Source organism: Monomorium pharaonis, chromosome 10 (assembly GCF_013373865.1).
Source record: "Monomorium pharaonis isolate MP-MQ-018 chromosome 10, ASM1337386v2, whole genome shotgun sequence".
Taxonomy (NCBI): Eukaryota; Metazoa; Arthropoda; class Insecta; order Hymenoptera; family Formicidae; genus Monomorium; species Monomorium pharaonis.
In genome coordinates this window covers 12,600,349-12,623,806 of record NC_050476.1, presented here as the reverse complement: position 1 = coordinate 12,623,806, position 23,458 = coordinate 12,600,349, and the positions used below count along the sequence as shown (strand labels likewise).

The 23,458-nt window shown below is 34.7% G+C and overlaps 1 protein-coding gene across 1 annotated transcript in view; it reads left to right on the top strand.

Moving 5' to 3' along the window:
- Window positions 1-2,629: 2,629 nt before the first annotated feature.
- Window positions 2,630-23,458, top strand: part of LOC105838097 — a 130,788-nt gene continuing 109,959 nt past the window's right edge. The window contains exons 1-2 of the mRNA XM_036292847.1: window positions 2,630-2,985; window positions 20,035-20,296. The gene's annotated coding sequence lies outside the window, so the exon portion shown is untranslated. The remainder of the gene's footprint in view (window positions 2,986-20,034; window positions 20,297-23,458) is intronic.

Below are 23,458 nucleotides of genomic sequence, written 5' to 3'. Positions count from 1 at the left end.
GGCAAGGCTTGTCGCAAATAGTATGACGCACATTTTATGTAAATAATAGGGTTGCATTATCGGGTTTTAAACTTTATTTCTGACTTTACTATCTATCTCGAGATGGCGCATTTCTCGTGAAAAAGATTTACCTACTGGATTAATAAAAGGGGCTCGTCGAGAATAGAGAACCAAGTACGATTGCACCATTCACATTTAATATTGGACTAATCAGTCTAATATTTCAGTCTAATAATCATTTTTGTTGATCTAAATTTCGAAAATATTTGTCCTGTTCTTGCCACAAATTTGCTATCATATTGTGCATAACAAGGTTTGCCTTGTTTTTGCCACAAATTTGCTATCATGCTATGTTCAGCAAGGTTTGCTCTATTCTTGCCACAAATTTGCTATCATATTGTGTACAGCAAGGTTTGCCTTGTTCTTGCTGCAAATTTGTTGTTATGCTTTACTAGTAAATTTTACCCTGTTATTTGCATAAAATATGCGTCATACTATTTACAACAAGCCTTGCCAGCAAAAGCTAAGCTTAATGCGGACACACCTTGTCGTAATTTTGTTGCAAAGGTTTGCTCGAGTTTGCGGCAAACTGCGCGCAAAGTTTGCGTCATTTTGCTAGCTGGGTATATATATATATATATATATATATATATATATATATATCAAATAAATCCAAGATTTATTATTATAATTGGCGCAAAATATTTTGATATTATTGTTTTTGTAGAGAAAGTTAAGTGTATTACTTAGGTTAAATTTTATCCAAAGTATCATCTTATATTTTTCTTATATATATATATATATAATAAATCCAAGATAATACTTTTCAAATTCAACTAAAATAAGCCACATATAAATAATATATATATATATATATATATATATATATATATATATTTCTGTATAGAGTGATTGAGGCCCACGATGCCCATCTATTGGCACATTTATTTATGAATTTTTCTCAAAACTTTATGTAGTCTATTCTAATTATTTTCCGTTCGTTGTATATATCTCATTATACTCATGCTTTCTATTTTTTTACAAGGTTTGTACGTTTATAACCATCCTGTATATATATTTAATAATATATACATTATGTATATATGTATAGGTGTACAACTTTGCTTCCGCCGTTTTCCGTTTAGATAGCTGTAACGGTAAGTGGTGGTCGAAATAAATAGATCGTAGACATCATACAATAAGCTTAGGCATTTGTAAACATAACGCCATCGAAATATTAGTCGATTTGTGTCTGCATCATGAAGTTATTCTCGACTGAAAATGTCTGCTTACGAACCAAATTCTCGTCATTTGTGGGAGGTTTTAATTTTTTGTTTTAATATGAAGAAATCTGCGGCTGAGGCTCATCGAATGCTCTCAAATACGTATGGTGAAGCCGCTATTAGTGAAAGAACGTGCCGAAAGTGGTTTCAACGCTTCAAGAACGGTGATTTTGACATCGAAAACCGGCATGGCGGTGGAAGAGAGAAGGTTTTCGAAGATGCAGAATTTGAGGCATTATTTGATCAAGACTCGTGTCAAACGCAAGAAGAATTGACAGGATCATTGGGAGTGAATCAACAAGCCATTTCAAAACGCCTGAAAGTCATGAGAATGATTCAGAAGCAAGGAAATTGGGTGCCGTACGAATTGAAGCCGAGAGATGTTGAACGCCCAGCAAGAAACAATAATGAATTCAATATCAATTCTACGTCAAATCGACATCGAAATGATAATTTCGATGTTGAATCGATGTCGATTCGATGTACTATTTCTCACTGGGCGGCGTTTGTTTGCTTGTGAACAGCTGCTTGCAAGGCAAAGACGGAAGGGATTTCTGCATCATATTGTGACTGGGGACGGAAAATGGGTTCATTATAATAACTCCAAGCGCAGAAAATCATAAGGACTTTCCGACTATGCTTCCACGTCGACGGCCAAACCGAATATTCACGGTTCCAAGGTCATGCTCTGTATTTCGTGGGACCAGCTCGGCGTAGTGTATTATGAGATACTAAAACCGACTGAAACAATCACAAGCGATCGGTATCGAAAGCAATTGATGCATTTAAGCCAAGCACTGAAAGACAAACGGCCGCAATACAACGAGACACGATAAAGTGATTTTGCAGTATGACAATGCTCAACCCCGACAATGCGAGACAATGTCGCAAAGTCTGTCAAAACATACTTGGAAACGTTGAAATGGGAAGTCCTATCCCACCCGCCGTATTCTCCGGTCATTGCTCCCTCTGACTATCACTTGTTTCGATCAATGACACACGGCCTGGTTGACCAGCACTTCCGTTCTCATGAAGAAGTGAAAAATTGGATCAATTCGTGGATCGTCTTAAAAGATGACCAGTTTTTTCGACGCGGGATTCGTATGTTGTCAGAAAGATGGGAGAAAGTAGTGGCCAGCGATGGACAATACTTTGAATCGTAAATGTATAACCAGTTTTTTAAATCCTCGAATTTTGAAAAAAAGACGACGGAACCAAAGTTGTACACCTAATATATAATATATAATAAAATATATTTATTTATTTAAGTTTTATAACATTATGTGATTGAAACCCATAACTTTTTTTTTTTCAAAATCGGTTTAGCCGTTTTCAAGAAACTTTTTTTTCGATGTTTTTTTCCCATAACTCCCATAAAAATTATTTTTCAGATATAATACTTGAGGCAATGCCAACTTTTTGTAAAAATCTCAATCAAAACCATGCGGGGGCAGCACACACATACTTATCCTAGTGATCCTCAAGGGAGTGATCGGACAACGGGTATCATTTTCTATTGGTTGGCAGTCATTTTGATCAAAACTGGAAACACACAGACAAAGAGCAAACGAGTAAGAGAGATAGAGAGAGTGCCAGAAAAGAGTTTGGTTTGGTTGGTTAACAGGTTAGAGTGGTTAAACTCAGTTGAGTGCGGACCGGTATGGACATCGGGACGTGTTTGCCGTACAGAAAAGGAAATATGGTGAGCTGTAGTACAGTTTATTGTACGAACTCGTCAAGTAAAGGCTATCAAATGTGTAGTTAGAAATGTTTTTAGGAAGGGGCAATTTAATTTTCAGAGCAAAACAACGTCCACGCTTGTACTGTACGACATGGCTTTGCGACTTCAGATTTGAAATTGTGACTAAATGGCGACTAATGACTTGATTTTTCGCACCGGTACCTATTCTAGACATTTACCGTTATAATATATTGTTAAATAAATAAGAAAATTTGTGTTTATACAGATAAACAATACATAGGTTACAATGCCACTTAATTTGACTCTTTTTGCTACTGAAATCATCTTATCCACATGGGGAGAAAAGGGGAGCAAAATGATGAAATTGACACGTTCTTAGAAAATCAAAATTTTTTAAAATTCTAATTTATTTAACATCTTTTAATTTTTATGGTAGATATAAAAGGCTTTAGTGAATCTAACGACCAATAGATCATTTTTATATCATCACAAAAGTTAGGAAAAATCGATAAGCCTTAAGGTCGTCATCTTACACCTCTTTTTCCTACCATAAAAAGGTTTTGAAATGTTCAAAATTAAAATTGCCTTCTAACAAACGTTGGCTATTGTGTATCGTCATATTAGCGCCACTTCATAACGGCATCCTTACAAAAAAAAATTACAGCGGATTACAGAAAATTATATTTACTTACAGGAACTACATAAAAGTATTACACAAAATTACAGGCTGAAATATTGTAATATTCTGTAATATTTTCGCACTACACGCTCAGATTACAGGAAAATAACCTGTAATACCTAGCCTGTAATATATTGCCGAGATTACAAGATAATATTCTGTAATGTCACACCGAGATTACAGGAAAATAATCTGTAAAGTATAATTATACATAGAAAAAAATATATAATGTAAAATAATAGAAAAAATTATTTATTTAAAAATTACGTGTATGAAATTTGTGCATTGTCCATGGCCGGTCCAATGTGATTAAAAAATGATACAATAAATAAAATAAATTTCAAACAAAATTTATGGAATTAATTTATATAATAAGACTCGTTATTTCATGGATTGCTGGTGGCATTGGGAGCATCCCAGATGCGCATAATAATAAACAAACACAGTAGACTGAGTGAAACGGACACAGTAACAAACGGACACAGATCAAACGGACACAGTAACAAACGGACACTGTGCAAAACAGACACAGTAACAAACGGACACAGTAACAAACAGACACAATAACAAACGGACACAGTGCGAAACGGACACAGACCAAATGCGCACAGACCAAATGCACATAGACCAAACAAACACAGTAACAAACGGACTTACCACATGGGTTCGGTGTTGCTGATCGGGCCGGGTTTTTTGCTCATGCGTAGTATTACCCACTTTTCTTTTAAAGTTATTTTATTTATAAAATATTTATATATATATATATACTTATTTATTTGGATATTTAACATTTGTAAACATATTTTTAACAATTATTAAATATTTTTATTGGCGACTAATTGGTACTTTTTTTTATTCAAATGAAATGTAACATTTGTCGCGCATGCGCGAGAAAATTCCACAAAACCCAGCCCGATCAGTAACACTGCATGGGTTGCGACTTTTCAGGGCACCCCTACCGACGGGGTGGGTGCGAAATTCCCCCTTGCACCTCCCCGTGTGTGTGTGTGTGTGTGTGTGTGTGTGTGTGTGTGTGTGTGTGTGTTCGTGTGGCGTGTGTGTGTGCGCGCGCGCGCAAAGCATTCTCTGCACCACATGGGTTTCCGGCTGTGTCCATTTCGCTCTGTGTCTGTTTGTTACTGTGTCCGTTTTACTCAGCCTGCTGTATCCGTTTATTACTGTGCGCAACTCGGGGATTCACTCGGTGGCATTACACGTTTAATGCATTACATTTGTGTAGTAATGTAATACACATTTTGTAGATAACATGTGTAGTATATTACACATGTAGTCGATTACCCGTGTAGTCTATTACACAAGTCACTTACCACACGTGTAATATATTACACATGTAGTAGATTACATGTGTAGTGGGTTACACACTTCATGGGTTAGACGTGTATTCCGAATTACAAGGATTTCACGCACTGTAGTAACAACAGCGTATAATAACTACAAATTACTGTAATCCTTCCTGTGATAACTACAGAGAGTCCTGTAATAACTATACAACTGTAATATTTATTGGCTGTAGTTTCTTTCCGTAAGGGCAGGCAGCTAAACAAAATTCCATATGTAATTACTAGAATTTGACAGTTAATACCAAATGAGCACAATAATGTTTGAAAAATATTTTTTTTAATGTTTAAGAAACATTTTTAAAAACATTTTAAAAAACGTTTAAATAATGGGATATGTCCTCTTTTTTTCATGAAAAAAAGCTTATTGTACATTAAAAAAAATTTTTTTTGTTATTTAATAAATATTTATTTAATGTTTAAACAAATTTATTTTTAAATATTTCCTAAACATTTGCTTAATGTTTTAAGAACAAAAAATTGGTTACGTTAGTCAATCATTTTAATAAATGCAATGTAACCTCACCAATCCAGCATCGCTTAATTTCTATGATAATTTAAGGGAGAAGACTATACATATTTCAGCCAAGCCACAGTCGTACTTGTTAGAACATATTTAATTTATACGTCCAAAAAGACAGTCACTCATTCAACGGTTAGCCATTGTCAACGATGCTTGACTTCGAAGATCGTACGTAACCTAACTTAATCCTTCGTGATGATCCATGACCACTTTATGTTAATGCGTACATATTTGTTATAGATCATATCAATAGATGTTGTCAGAAGGATGAAACATTCATAATTAACTTATATTTTTATAATTAAACATAAAGTTTTACAGTTTTTTACTGATTTTTACATATGTGAAATAGCTGCAAATGGAATAACTTATGAAATAAATTCGGTTTCAACACTGCCTATAAAATACCAAAAAATTTGACGTAATAATTCGACGAGGTAAAGACAATATTGACCGCCTAAGAAAAACTAATGTAATATATTGTATTAAATGTAAAGATTGTCCTACATCATATATCGGACAGACTAAACGTCATAAAAAAGGCTGACAATACCATAAACTTACAAAAAGACACAGAAAATTTAAACCCGATTTACAACCGTATCATTAAATACACATAAATGTTTGCCTTTACTTGTAATCTACTCTTACCTTTTATTTTGAATCAGTTTGTCAGTTACTGCTCTTCAGTAAAGACGCACAATGTTTTTGGAATTATATGCTTTGTAAAATTATTTTCCTTTATTTGATATGTCACTGAATGGTTTTTTCGTTCCCCTTTATCAACACGTAACGTTGCGAGCTCCGCGGTTTATTTATGTATACGCAGAAATTAATCCTTTCACTATAGTTATATTTGTGATTGATTTGTAATTGCAGTTTAAATTATGATCCGCTGACACAAATCACAAATTTACAGTGTTTTGAAAAATACGTCCCAAATGTGCACAGTAATAAAGAGACACAGTAAAAAACCGACACAGTGCGAAACGGACACAGTAACAAACGGATACAGTGCGAAACGGATACACCATGGTGACAATCGGACACAGTAACAAACGGACACATTACGAAGCAGACACGGTAACAAACGGACACAGTGCAAAACGGAACACAATACGAAACGGACACAGTCGCAAACTCATGTGCAGAGAACGTTTTGCGCGCGCGCGCGCGCGCGCGCACACACACACACACACACACACCACGGGGGGGTGCAAGGGGGTCTACGGCCCCCTCTCGCATCCCGTCAGTAAAGGTGCCCTCGAAAATCGTAAACTTATGTGGTAAGTCCGTTTGTTACTGTGTCCGTTTTGCACTGTGTCCGTTTGTTACTGTGTTCGTTTCACTCAGCCTGCTATGTCCGTTTATTACTGTGCGCATCTGAAACGCTCCCGTTTTAAATATTACTTAAGAAGTGTTGGAAGCGTTTGCTCGTTTCGGAAATTCTTTCCCGTAAGTAGTTGGGATTCGTCCTGCCTTAGGGTTTGGACCCGAAGGATGAAGGTTCGGCTCGGTGTATGAGAGAAAGAAAACACTTCTTACTTGCTTTTTTGTTGTCTTTATTTCTTTCTCTTGCGCTTACAGTCAGCTGTGATGGTGTCAAATATCACGCGCGATAAGGTTTCCGAACTGCTTCCGAGCGCGATGTTGTAATCTCACGGAAGTTACTGAGGACTTCCGTGAGCGCGGCCGATTCTTGTGCGTCTTTCGAAAAAGGTGCTTCTTGCAACGTCTTTCGAAAGATGCGTTTCGCAATTGTAATAAATGTACGGTTGTAATCGGCTTACAACAGAAGGCCGAAACGTTGTAACCGTTTGGATTTTCAATAAATTGTGCCAGTTGTGTCGTTATTAATAATAATCTCATTTAATGTATAGTTAACTTATATTTTTATAATTAAACATAAAGTTTTATAATTTTTTATTAATTTTTACATATGCGAAATAGCTGCAAGTGAAATAACTTATGAAAAGATGTATTTTTGCTCTATTCGTGATAAAATGAGGGAGAGATGTCATTTTTTATAATTTTTGAGTATTGTTACTATGCCAGATTGATACGATAAGTGCAATATATATATATTGTCTTAAGAGGCTACATACACCTAGAAATTTTGAAAAAATACATTTTTTGTGTTTTGTATATTTGTAAAGTATAAGATCTTGAGAATATCCCCTGTAAGTTTCAAAGTGATTCCTTGAAAATTGTCGGAGATATAGCAAGAAAGGTCCAAGCACGTTCGACGACGTTGGGGCGCGATGGGCGCATCTTAATCCTTCGCAGCAGGTAGCTTACGCAAGAATATTACGCCGGCAAGCTAGGATCGAAGCCTTTGATGCCGCTACCTCTGCGGAGGGTTCACTGTATGGCCCTGGAGGTCCCTGAGGACAATATCTCCTCCATTTTTAAATATTTTTAGTTTAAATTTATTCTGAAACATGTTTTAAGAATGTATTTTAAAGTAAAGAAAACTAGGATTAATTACATACAATACATTTCGAAAAAAAAATCGAGAAGAAGGCCTATTTTTTACATCTTTAGGTGTATATAGCCCTTTAATCTTCACTTTCTTTATGTTCCGATGTTTCAATTTGTATCTCTTAGAGGTTTCATTTTTCTTTTAACACTTTCATTATGTATAGATTCATTGTTCCTTTATACTTAATTTACGCTTTATGGTCAGTGAAGCTTTCTAACCAGGAGTCTAATATTTTTTAAAATAATATTTTAAACTTTTTAAATGTGAAATAATTATTACATAAACATTAAATAAATGTTACGTAATTATTAAATATTATTTTAAACAATTTATTAAAATGTTAAGTTAATATTGTAAAAACATCAATTAAATATTATATAAATATTTGTCCTAAATTGTTATTTTAAATAATTATTAAATTATTGTAACATAAATATTAAATCAATTAAATAAATAACTTTTAAAATATTGTTTTAAACAATTTTTTAAATGTAAAATAAATATTACATAAATATTAACTAAATATTGGAGGAGGGAAGATGGCGTGATTGGGAGACTTTGCGATTTAGAAAGCTCTAAAGTGAAAAGGTGATGAGTGGTGAAGGAGATAAAAGTGAGAGGCATGAGTGGGAAATTCGGAAAGAAGAAATTGGAGAGTGATCGGGCAATTGGATGGAAAGTAAGAGAGGACGGAGGAGATAAGAAATGAGAAGAGAAGTTGCAAAGAATGTCGGAGGCGAAGGAGATTAACATGGAGTATAGAGGCAATGTATGGCAAGAAGAGGTCAGGAAGAGGGCGACAGGAAAAAAAGTGAGGATGGAAGGAATGTGGTTTGAAGGTGTGGGGAGATGGCGCGGTGGTGGAGCAGTGGAGAGGAAGAGCAGAGCCATCTGGAAGAAGGAAGTGTTGACAGCAGAGATATGGCGGGATGCCTGGCGGGAGCGTAGAAAGATGTGAACAAGGTTGGCAGGAATGAAGGAAAAAGGCGGTAGCGAGTTTGGGAAAGCTGAGTTCCAAAACACATAGTCCGTCGGTAATACATAATTATAGAAGCAGAGGCAATGGCGAAAAGTCAGTATTAGCGGCAAAGTAAGAAATTGAGCAGAACTAAAGAAGAGATAAAGAGGTGCTGAACAGGGTGAAAGAAAGTGGTGAAGAGAAGAGAGAAGAAAGTGCGAGAAAAGAGAGAGATGAAGGAAATTAGAAGAGAGATGAGGAGTCTGAGAGCGGAGATGACAAGAGGACTGAAGAAGGTTAGGGAGAGGCTGAGGTGCTTGGAGGTGAGGATAGAAGTGTTAGAGGGAGAGGGAAGGGAGGAGGAAGAAGAGAGGAAGTCGAAGGGGAAGATGAACTGGCAGGATGACGGAGGAGGAAGCAGAGGGAAAGAAGAGGAACAACCGGATGGTGACAAGGAAAAAGGGAAGATGGGGAGGTGGAGAAGACAGGAAGAGAAGAGGAGAGAGGGGTGAGGAAGAGAAAAGGGAGAGAGAGGCGAGGGGAGAGAAAGAAGGAAGAAACCAAGAAGGAAGGAGAGAAAAGGGACGACAGTCAGAAGGAGACGACAAGGAGGAGAAAAGGAGTACGGGGAAAGAAGCGGAGGGGGATGGAGATGGGAAAATGGGTAGCGAGGGAATAGGAGAGAGAGGATGGGAAGCATGGAGGAGAGTGGAAAGGGAAATCGAGAAGAGAATGAAGGAGAGGGTAGAGAAGAAAGGGTGGGAAAGGGTTAGAGTGGCAGAGAGGGAAAGAAGGATGAAGGAGGTAAGGAGGAGAAACATAATATGGAGGGGAATGGAAGGTAAAGGGGGAGATAGAAAGAAGAGCGATAATCAAGAGCATAATCAAAGGTATTATGAAAAGGGAGATGGGGAGAGGTGGAAATAGGGGAGGTAACGGAGAGGGTGGGGGAAGAGGGGAATAGTGGTGATAATAGAGGTGATGCGGGAAGAGGACAAAGAATGGTTACTGGAAAGAAAGGCGGATATCAAGAGGCTATAGGAAGTAACGATAGACGAGGACCTATCCATGGAGGAGAGAAGAATTAAATGAAAGATGCTGGAAAGGGCAAATGAGGAGAGGAGTAAAGAAAAAAAGGTGTATGTGGGAAATAGGAGTATGTGGACGGGGTGGAGTGGATATGGGGGACAAGGAGAAAGAGAGGTGGAATAGGGGAATGAGAGAGGGTAAAAGGGGGGAGAACTAAGGTGGGGGAGGAGTGAGGAAGGAAGGAAAGAAGACGAATGGAGAAGAAAAATAATCAGTGTTTGATTTATATTCATAGGAGAAGACGGAGGAAAGTGGAGAGGGGAAACCACGGGAGAGAGGTGCGAGTGGGACGAAGAAGGAAGGGAAAGAGAAGGAGGAAGACAAGGAGAGAGAAGAAAGGAAGAGAGGCCCACAGAGAGGAAACTTGGAGGAGGAGATCGAAGGAGATGAGGCCGAGGAAGTAACAAAGGTGTATGGAGGAAGAAGAGTTGGAAAGGAGGGCCGGAGGAAGAAGTAAAGGTGGGGGTTTGGGGAGGAGAGAGATGGGGTGGCGAGAAGCGGTAGGGGAAATAGATTGTAAAAGATCGCATATGGCCAGGTCGGTTTGGGAGATGAGGGTAAATGTATCGTAAGCGGTTTGGGAACGCTCCGCAGAGTAAAAGCGCCTTGTGACCCTGAAAAGGAAACAATAAAGTTCTATTCTATTAACTAAATATTACTTAAATAATTTTCTTAAATTATTATTTTTAATAAAAAATTAATTTATAAATTTTAAATAAACGTTAAATAAACGTTTTATAAATATTTTTTCTAATTCATTATTAGAAATGAATAATTAATAGAAAACAATGTTTAATAAATATTAAATAAATGTTATTTGTACAATCAACGCTAATAATGTAAAAAGAATTCCCAGTAAGCACAAAAACATTGCTGCAACGTTATTATAACGTTATCTACTAACATAACGTAACGTTTCCAAGTAGTTTTTAACGTTGTATACAACGTCATTATGAATAAACTTTAGCTTCAATTTGGAAGTTCCGGTAAGGTTAAAATAGCATTTGCAATGTCATTATAAATAATATTTTATTTATATTTTTTTAACATTGCGATTTAACAAGCAAAAATGTTAAAACAACATTGTAAAAATATTGAAATAATATAATTATGTGAGAAAAAAATCAAATTTACATTTCTCAACAAGCACACGGTTATCCCACCATAATTGTATTTGACATTACTTAACTTCTGCGGTCAGAAAAACGGTTACTCATCCAACTGTGAACCACCGTCAACGTTGCTTTACTTCGAAGACCGTACGCTATCTAACACTTCGTGATAATCCATGAACACCTGATGCTCATGAATACATATTCATTATAGATCAGTTTAATAGACGTCAGAAAGATAAAACGTGCAAGTAAGTAATATTTTCAGAAATAAATATAAATTTACAGTTTTTTTATTGATTTTTATATATGTGAAAAAACACGCGAAACAACTTAATATAAATATTCGTTCTTTTGTAAAGCTAAAATTATGTAATTATAAAATGTTAATAGAAAATAGTAACTTAATTAAGTGATTATTTTTTAAAAAATTTCTACAAAAAAATATTTATATCAAACAATAAATAAATCAATGAAATTTTAGCACATTAAAAACAATTATTTCTAAACAATTTTAGTATTATATGAGTAAATATATAAATATTTTAACTAATAAAATTTCAAATCTTAAAAATTTTAAACTTAATTTTTTGTACATTTTTTATAAAATTGTAGGATGTTGAATAAGTTCTCGTTGTTTTTTTGTAAAAATTAATGCGCCATTTTAAAAAATCAATAAAAAACCTGTCACTGAAAGTATTGTCCATTGCCAGCCACTACTTTTTTCCATCTTGCTGGCAGCATTTGAATTTTACGTCAGAAAAACGACGTCTTTTAAAACTATCCAAAAGTCGACCCATTTTTTGGCATTTTCATAAGAATGGAAGTGCTGCTCAGTCAGGCCATGTGCCATCGGTCGGAACAAGTGATAGTCGGAAGGCGCAATGTCTGGTGAATACGGCGGTTGGGGTAGGACTTCCCATTTAAGCGTTTCCAAGTAAGTTTGCAACATGTGGCCGAGCGTTGTCATGCTGCAAAATTACTTTGTCGTGTCTTTGCTCGTATAGTGGCCAGTTTTCCTTCAATGCCCGGCTCAAACGCATCAATTGTAGTCGATCTTCCCGTAATGATTTTGAGCAGCTTATAATAAATTACACTCAGCTGATCCCACCAAATGCAGAACAAAAGCTTGAAACCATGGATATTCGGCTTTGCCGACGATGTTGATGCATGGCCGGGCTTACATCATGATTTTCTACGTTTAGGGTTATTGTAGTGTATCCACTTTTCATTGCCAGTTACGATACGATGCAAGAATCTTTTCCTTTTCTGCCGTTGAAGCAGCTGTTCACACGTGAAAAGACGTCGTTTGACGTCTCTCGGCTTCAACTGGTACGGCACCCAATGACCTTGCTTTTGAATCATTCCTAATGCTTTCAAACGTTTCGAAACTGTTGTGTGATCAACTCCTAATGATTCTGCAAGTTCAGCTAGCGTCTGACATGAGTCTTCATAAAGTAATGCCTCCAATACTTTGTCTTCAAACTTTTTCGGTGCGCCAGAGCGTTTTTTAACTTCAATATGAAAATCACAATTTTTGAAGCGTCTCAACCAATCTCTGCATGTTGTTTCCGACAGAGCATGGTCGCCGTAAATTTCAACAAGAATTCTATGTGCTTCAGCTGTAGATTTTTTAAAAATAATATAGTGAAGTAAAATTCCCCGTAAATACTTTTTTTTTTGGCACAAAATTTGACATGTTTAACACTATGAAAAACAAAGTTGTTTACATTTCGGCGAAATAACATACTGTTACGTCCGGCGGGGTTTAAGCGGAGCGCGGAGCGGGAAAGAAAAGAAATAAAAAAAAAGAGAATATGTAAAATTAATCGTATAATTTTGGCAGTATCAATTCCATAGATATAACGGGGATAACAGTGTCCGACCTCACGATCCTCACCGCGATGATTACAGGCCCTCGGAAGCCTGGTTGGGAGGGGCGCAGTGAACGGGAGACGTGGTGGTAGAGCTGCCCTGCGACGCTGGTGGCTCTGAGGTGACGATGATCTCCTGAGGAGGTGGGAACGGCGATGCTGGCGAATTGGCGGCGAAGAGCTCCTGAGGGGTCGGGAGCGGCGCTGGCGGTGGCCTCACTAAGGCTGGAGGGGGCGAAGGCAGAAATACGCGGGGGTCGAATACTCCAGCAGATTCAAAATCGGCTTGGAGCCGTTTTAATTGGATGCGGCGTCCGGCCCGCCGTGACCTGCCCATCCTGAGCAGAAGAATGCCATTTCTATAATTGGTATTAGATAGACGCGTGGCTCGATATATTTTACAAATGTCGCTTAGTAATTAATTAGACAGAGAGAGAGAGAGAGAGAGAGTGTGTGTGAGAGTATACGTCCAGTCCCTCTGAGGGAGCGCTAAGGAGCGCTCGCGCAATGATGACCGGCGTGGCTGCGCTATCGGGGAAGAAACGCGGGTCCTCCCGATGCACAAATGATTCTCCTCTCCTCCGTATAACGCTTTCGCGAAAAGGTCGTCTCAATACGGAGAAACGCTTAGACAAGTAAAAGAAAAAGAGAAGCGAGAGAGAGAGAGAGAGAGAGAGAGAGAGAGAGAGAGATTCTGTGTCCAATCCCTCTGAGGGAGCGCTAGGGAGCGCTCGCGCAATGGTGATCGGCATGGCTGCGCTATCGGGGAAGAAACGCGGGCATCGCGGGTCCTCCGGATGCGCAAATGAACTCTCCTCTCCTCCGTATAACTCTCTGAGGAATGAGAAAAAAAAAGATAAAAAAAATAGAATAAGATAGTTCGCTCGGAGGTGGGAATGAACTACTTTATATTAAAAAAAAGATTACTCCGGAACTAACACCTTTACAAATTATATCGCGCTTGCTCGCAACCAAATCTAATTTAAACAGAAAAATATAAAATAATTAGATGCAGGAATTGTCACCTCAATTCACGTGAAATAATCAGTTTAAATCTCAAGTGACTAAGTTCGAATTGCGAAATCACTCCGAGATAATCTAAGTTCAAAAACGCGCGTTGAATTTCACTCAACGGCTAAGTTCGGAATGCGAAGTCACTCCAAAATAATCTAAGTCCAAAAACGCGCGTTGAATTTCACTCAACGGCTACGTTCGGAATGCGAAGTCACTCCGAAATAATCTAAGTCCAAAAACGCGCGTTGAATTTCACTCAACGGCTAAGTTCGGAATACAAAATCACTCCGAAATAATCTAAGTCCTGAATGTGAATTCGTTTCAAAATTCACTAATAGCGTTTTCTACTGGGAAAACTAGTGTAACACTGGTGCGCACTTAGTGCAATTTTATTGTTCCATTGTAAAAATCAATTCACATATTTTCAGTGTTTAATGTTCTACTGACAAAATTGATGCAAAATAATTGCATCGAGTGCAACTCTTGCTCCACCGTCTTTCGATACGGTGGAAGGTACCAGTGCAAATTGAATAGATGTTATGTTCGTGCTTTAAGGTATTACATTAAAGTATATGTTATTACATTATTTTAGTAAACTTTATAACAATGAAATTGTTTAATTTTTAAACCTGTCTAATGATGTGTTCCACTGAACCACACTAAACCTGCATTATTATTATGCTAGTGGAATTTTTATCGAAATCTACCGTAGCGTTGGTGCTGCACCAGTTTTCCCAGTAGAAAACGCTATAAGTCCAAAAGCGTGCATTTATTTACACTTCTAAGTTCGAATGCGAAATTATCTCGGCAATTCACTACATACTCTAACGAAATCGAGGAAGCAAATCCGGATTTCGCCCGAAAATCCCGCCTTATATACGTAAAAGTGAGGATGATCGGGGGTGAAAGGCTATGAACCGCGGGTCATAAATTATTTAACGCCTGTCAATTAATTCGGTAATTAATTGACTATTGTGTTTGGTTCTAATTTTGTCAAATGAGATTTTATCCCCGAGCTCATATTCTCCACTCGTGCGGCGTATAACTGCGGCCCACTCTTTTTAATCAGCCGCACTCGCGTTTTTCATAACGGATTTCGGGATATGAGGTTTCGCAACCATGGAGGTACCTGCTCCTCCTCGTGCCCGAAATCTATCAAAGCCAATTATTAATTAAATAAGGATGCTCGGGCCCCGCTGCCCTGCGCCAAGCATTCCTGCGCGATTACAGATGCATCGGCGCACGCGAGAGCAGAAGCTTGCCCCCTCTCTAACGAGTCATTAGCAAATTAAACTAATTAATTAATCTGCGCGGTTACTACCAACAATCCGGGACCGGGGCGCCTCAGAAGGGAGCTGGCTAAAGGCAGGATTGCTTTCCGTTTGGAGTTTTTACGATATCTATAATGATTCGCTGGTAATTAATGCTTTTGATTAACGCATGCGCGCCGCCAGAGCGGACCGCATGCTTGCGGCGCGTGATACCCTGGGCCCGGCAGCGAGAGCGCGTGAACATGTCAGCGCCTGGCTACCATGGCAACGTGGCTCGCGGCACGACGCTTCGTATTTTCGTGACGGACGGCGCGAATTATTTAGCCGGACGTAACAATACATTGAATTTTAAGGTTGTTTATAGTACTTTTATGTACATGCGTCACCATCTTAAACTACACGCAAGTAGTTCTAGTAACGCCATCAGTGGAAAAACAGCGAGAACTTATTCAACGTCCTTATATATTTAAAAAATGATATTTGCAATAAATTTTTTATTTAATAGAATTGTAATTTGTGGTTATTTTTAAAAAAATTATTTTTTTTAATTTATATTTATGTAAAACATTACAAACTTCTATAAATTTTTACTTTTAGTATATAGTATTATATTTTTACATGTTTATAGAAATTGTTTCCGCCAGAATGTTACTATAACATTAAATCAATAATAAAATTAGTGTAACATTATTAATTATAAAACATTGCAACAAAAACATATGATAAACGCATGATTAATAGACTCTAATATATGCGTATATAACAGATGAATATAATTAAATGTACGAGCAAAATATAAAAATTTAATAATTTATATGATAACATATAATTCGTATTATAAACACATAAAAAATATTTTAATTTATGTCTGTAAAATTATTAAACGTTTATATTTTATGTATTAAATAATTAATATTTTAAAAATATTTATAAAAATATGTTTTAATGTTTAATAACATTTAAAACACGTATGGAAACATGTCATGTTTTTAAAATATTAGGACAGTATAATATTTTTAAATAATATCTTAAAAATATTTATTAAACATTATTACGTTATACTATCCCGCACAAAACAAAATATCTAATAGATATCTAATGAATATCTACATATCTATATGATGTCCATATCTAATATGGATAACTAGTAGACATCTAATAGATGTCTTAAATGTCTGTATCTTCTGAATAACTAGCGGGGATATCTAATGGATATGCACACATTATCTACATATCCATGTCCACTAAACAGCTATCCATTAGATATCCATGTGTTGTCCACATATCCACGTCCACCAAATAGCTACTAAAGATATCCATTAGATATTCGGCCGCCGCGCACTCGTCAGATGAGTATTGCGCGGCGTCGCCGATAGAGCGGCCGTGCAACTCGAAAGTAAAATGCAACAACCACGCTATATAAGGATCACCCGCAGTACAAGAAACAAGTCTAAAATTAGACTTCCCCAGCGACGAGGGTGTTTCTGTGGTAACTACAGGACCTCTCAGAGCATGCTCGACACACCTTTACCCACTTTTGATAATTTTTATGACATCATCTCACACACAACATAATATGTGTTACATATCTAATGGATATCCTCGATAGATATTAGGGATGTCCATGAATATATAGGAAATATCCATTAGACATGCCATAAATATCCAAATGTCCGCAATATAAGATCTAGTAAGTATCCATGGGATATATAGATCAATATCCAATCGACATCCATAGCAATATCTAGTGGATATTTATGTAGATATCCACTGGATATCCCATAGATGTCGATTGGATATTGATTTATATATCCTATGGATATTTACTAAATTGCATATTGCGGACATCTGGATATTTATAACATGTCTAATAAATATTTCCTATATATTCATGGATATCCCTAATATGTGTCGAGGATATTCATTAAATATGTAATACATATTATGTTCTGTGTGGGATAACGTTTAATAACATTTAAAAAACATATTAATAAATGTTTTTAAAATATTTTAATAATATTAGAACGGTAATATTCTTCAATAATATTTTTAAAATGTTTATTAAACGTTATAACGTCATAACGTTTGGAAATATTTAAACAACATCCAATAAATGTTTTTAAAATATTTTAATAATATTAAGACAGCAATATTATTAAGTAACATTTTAAAATATTTATGAAACATTAAGTTATAATGTTAAGAAATTTCTCTAAAATTAACGTTTCAAAAACGTTGATCAATGTTTCTTGCTTACTGGGTTAAAAATAAATATTTAAAAACTGTTTAAAAAATATTGTGTGCTCATTGGATAATGGAGATAATATGAGTGCACATTTTGTCCACAGTGGCCATAATACCACCTTCTCCTCAATTATAAAAACTGTTATCATCTGATGGAATATACTTTCAAATTTTATGTTTCCTAGCTATACTTTTAACTTTTGTTTAAAAAATACTGAGTGTAAAAGCAGAATCTCATTATTAATAACTTAGCGATTTATACAAATATGACTAAAAATCAGAAACTTCTTCAAATTTATGTATTATAAAATTATAAAATTTTTGATCCAGATTTTATTCTCGTTTTTTATTACAATTAATAAAATATTATTATTTGCTACCTATAATAACAAAAGCCAATGTGTTTTAGCTCTAAAATCTATTGCACGTGCGCGCACACACACAATAGCGCGTACTGAAACTTTATAATTTTTTGTTTATTTACGTTACAAGTTTCTACACATTTCTCTTAAAATTTATTAATTCTTAAATCATATCTGATTACTTCTTAATTTGTATAAAGCAAAATACTCTTATGTTTACATTTTTTGTAAAAATGTGTAGTTTAACCTGTATTTTAAAAAAATACGTTTAGTTCAAATTCTTTCTTTTTTAATTATAAAAGCTACAAAAGAAAGCTATAAAATTTTAAGTGTACTATCTTCTTGTAAAGTACTATACTTAACCGCGTAAAAAAAAACACTTAAAATATCACTAATAACTGTTGACATAGTTTTGCTCAAGAATTTAATAAAATCTACAAATATTATAAGTACTAAATCTTAGCAATATATACGAGTAATCACAAGTTAAAAAAAAATTTTTATAAAAGTATTCGAGTTCTAGCATTCTCATAAAGATTTTTGTTTCTTTATTTCTTAAATTTCTCACACAGCACACATCTTTCAAAAAACTTTCTGAAAGATATCTTGCAAATTAATATTAAAATATAACATTGTAATCATACAGAAATAATTTGTGAAAATTATTCATGAATTTCATCAAAATCATTTCCTACTTTTTCAGTAAAATGTTTCAGAAATATTTTGTAATACTTCAGAAATATTTCGTATATAATGTCTAAAATAACATTGAAAGTTTTTGAAAATGTTATATTTAAAAGCTTTCTGAAAGATATTTTGGAAATTAATATTGAAATATAACGTCGGAATGAAATATAGGCATTTAGAAATGTTTGTAAAACATTTCATCAAAATCATTTCCGACTTCTTCAATGCAATATTTCAGAAATATTTTGTATGTAATGTCTAAAATATTGTTGAAAGTTTAAAAAAATGTTATATTTAATGTGACAGCCAACATTGAAATAATCTTGAATGTTATTAAAATATTTAATACAAATATTTCTTATTTGATTTCTAAAGTAAAATATAAAAAAGTTTTTAAAATATTATTAAACTAAAATAATGTCAATAAAACAAAAGTAGTAATATAATTAAAATTATATTACTATTGTTGTTTCATTGACATTATTAATTCTTTTCCTCGTCGACGTGAGTACAGCCGCCCCCCCCCCTCCCCATAGGGAGGCCCCAGCACATCTTTCAAAACGCTTTCTGAAAGATATTTGGCAGTGTGCTGTGTGGGAAATCAGTAAAAGACTGTAAAACCTTATATTTATTTATAAAAATATAAGTTAATTATAGATGTTTCATTCTTCTGATCACACATCTATTGAAATGATCTATAACAAATTTATGGATGCATAAACATGAAATATTCGTGAATGATCACTACGCGTTAGGTTACATATAATCATCGAAGTCAAGCAACATCAACAATGGTAGACACTTGGATGGGTGACCGTTTTTGTACAATACCAAAAAATTTCAGGAAGTTTTCAGAAAGCTGTCAATAAAATATAAAATATTTCAAAATAATATTTCGGACATGTTTCGGATATATTTCAGATACATAAAGTGTCCACTTTCATGTCAGAAATGTATCTGAAATATTTCTGAAAAGTTTTAAAAGTATATTTCCGATATATTTTTGAAGATTTCAGAAATATTTCAGATACATTTCTTACATTACGTAAAAGGACATTTTATGTATCTGAAATATATTTGAAACATGTCTGAAATATTTTTTTGAAATATTTTATATTTCATTGACAGCTTTCTGAAAAATTTTTTAAATCTTTCGGTGCTGTGTAGGTTATATGGAATTTCATAGATGTTGGTAGTTATTTTTGTAGGCTTTCGTGGTATTTTTTTGTTACTTTGTAGAAATTTTTCTCCTAGAGTAGTGATGGTATTTAACATCTCAAGTTAAAAACTAAACACAGCACCGGATGTACAGTATTAATATTGCACCATAATGAAAATTATGTTTTCACTGAATAATATCAAAAGGTGTTTTATTTATTATTGTTTCCTTTTATAGTTAAACATTTCCCGGCTGAAACGAAAAGTTCAGTTTGGATCATCGATAAGTGACCCATGCAGCAAAGAACGTGTTAATTGATCGGTGATGAAGACTGATGGGACGTTTATAATAGTAACGGCGGGAATTTGTGGTCTCTCGTATTACATCATAAGGTGCGCGCGAGTCCGGTGTTAATCAACTGCCGCAGTGCTGGGGAAAACCGAAGAAGCCGTGTGTAATTGGATACATGCTGTTGTTGCTGTTACTCTTGTTGCCTCAGGTAAAACATAAAATCATAATAAGATGACATCCAAGAAAAATCATTTTAGAAATCATTATCCCATACAACACGGAGTGTTATGAAAAGATTTCAGGTTTTAACCTTTTACATTTCATGTGCAATCATTTCAAAAGTGTACTACAAAATGTCATATAAAATATTACCATAGAAAAATTTGTAAAATCTATCACGTATAGTAAATTTGAAAATACATCCAAATAAAACAAGAAGTCATGATAACAATTAAAATTACCTCAAAATTATTTCAAAATAATTATAAAAAATTACTTTTTGATCACTCACGATTTATTGTTGATCTCTATAATTTTGATGTTGTCGTGACTATTGTCCTATTTGTTCTTGTAATAATACCAAAGCAACAAATTGACAATTATATGTATTACCGAAAATTTGCATTTAAGAAATGTTACACTTTTTTGCGTTTAAATATAATTTGAAGATAAATGGTATTACAAATCTATTCGTTTTCTTTATTTTTGATTTCCACGATTTATTAATTAGAAGAAATAAAATAAAAACCAAAAAATATTTGAATTTTAATCGTGGAGGGAAAACGATTTAAATGGCTGATTAGTGCGTGACGTCGCACTTTACTCGTATATGTAAAAAACTATATTGCTAGCGTCGGGATTGTCTCGTAGGAGGAATGAGTGAAATCAAAGAGAAACAGATGTGGTGAAAATAGTGCGTCTTTTTGCGCAAGCGTGACATAATCACAAAAAATTATTTTCTTACAATATTAGTACATTATTTCTAACCGACGTCTGCATCGGATCTTAGTGACGTATATAATTTTTTAAATTAAATTTTTCTATTTAATTTTTTCAGCTTTATTTTAAACTGCGCGCCGACAGGCTAAGAAAATTAAATTTAATAAAAAAAATTATATCCATTACTAACAAGTAACACTACCCAACGGTCAGAAACCGATTCATCTGAAACTTTACAGAGACTTAGTATTGACCAAAACATAACTGTTTATAGCGGCCCAAAATCATTTTAACAATTATTAATAATAAAAAATAAATAATTACATAGCCATGTGAAAACGTGGCTTTCCAGCATTTGGAGTGAGCGTAGTCGTATTCAGGATAGTTTTGCAATCACAAGAAATGATTCTCAAGCCAATGAACCCTAATACTATAAGCCCTCAAATCCATTAATTCTAGTCCCATATACGCCAAGCCTATAAACGCGTATCCCATATATAGGACCATATGCTCTGGATACATGAACTTTGGAGCTCAAACCTCTAAATCATCGATCTAGAAAACATGGAGAAATGAATCCTATAAACCCATAAACCCCAAACACTCTGCATCTGCGTCTGAAAATCTTCTAGAATTTTTTTTCTGGTTTAGGGTTTATACGCTAGACGTTTACGGTCAGAGCTTATGAATTCGGGGTTTATGGGTTTATAGGATTCATTTCTCCATGTTTTCTAGGTCGATAATTTAGAGGTTTGAGCTACAAAGTTCATGTATCCAAAGCATATGGTCATAGGATATATGGATACAAGTTTATTGGCGTATATGGGACTAGGATTAATGGACTTGAGGGCTTATAGTATTAAGGGTTCATTGGCTTGACAATCATTTCTTGTGATTGCAAAACTATCCCGAATACAACTACGCTCACTCTTAATGCTGGAAAGCTACGCTTTCACAACATTTGGAGTGAGCTTTGGCTATGTAATTATTCATTTTTTATTATTAATAATTGTTAAAATGATTTTGGACCGCTATAAACAGTTATAGGTTATATGTTTTGGTCAATACTAAGTCTCTGCAAAGTTTCAGGCGAATCAGTTTTCTGACCATTGGGTAGTGTTACTTGTAAGATCCAATGCAGACTGTTAGGCGATTTACAACTCATTAATATGTTTAACATATTACGGTCGATTAGAAATAATGTATTAATATTTTTATTATACGTCGCCAAAAAGGACGTGCTTTAAGATATACTGGTTATTGCGAAGAATAATATCATATGCCTCGGTGGTCGAATTGTCTAGGACGCTCGCACAGAATGACGAGAGATCCGGGTTCGAACCCCGGCTGAGATATTATTTTTCGCAATAAATTAATTTACAGTTTTTCGGGGAAGGTAAGAAGGGGGGATTTTAAAATGCTCTTGAGTACCGAAATTTAGCTTAGTTACTATGTCTTAAGTCTGACGAATCCTATCGGCGCTCAGTTTAAATAAAGCTCAGAAAATTAAATTTAATAAAAAGAATTATATTCATCACTAACAAGGGAAGTTATCGAACCCAAAAATTCTGAAAATTCTGAAAAATTATATGCAAGTAGAGCAGTTCGTTCCTAATAGGGAACTATTTTTCATTTTTGCTAACTTTTACTTTGAAGGGATGAAACACCCCTTCGAAAAAAATCGGTTTTTTCCTTTCCATCGGTTTTTTCCTTTAAATATCTTCGAAACTATAAAAAATAGAAAAAAAAATTTTTAACAAAAGTCTAACGGTTTTAAGAGTACTTCAAAATTATAAACAAAAAAATTTTTACTTGCTTTTGTTTAACAAAGTACCCCCTCCCTTTCCTCTATTTTTTAATTTTTAAATTTTTGTTTATACTAAATTAAAGGTTATTTTTTTCCGAATTCAATCATATATGATTAATTTATGTTCCAATAAACCATTTCTGAGAAATAATTATAAACGCTTCCGCATATATGCTCTCCATGCTTATGTGCGTAAGTAATAATCATGAAAACAATAAAATATAGAAAAATGCTTTAAGATTTTTATATGTTATTTATGTCTGTTAATATATATATGTATATATATTGCCATATGCGAACAAAATAGAGTTATATATTTTAAATAAGATAAGCTGAATAGAACGGTCATAGATGTTATAAGGTAGTAACATGTATATTTTATGTTAACGATGTATTCAATCAACAACAAAAAACTTATAAAAATAATAAATTGATAGATTTATTAGTCGACTGTCTGGCAATCCGTTTATTAGAGACACAACGTTTCGACCATTGATTTTGGTCCTCTTCAGGTGTACATACGAAGTTTAATTAAGACATAACAGTTTATACGTTTTCGGACCAGCGAAGATAAACATTTTCTATAACACAACGTCACAATACCACGGTTAATTAAATTTGATA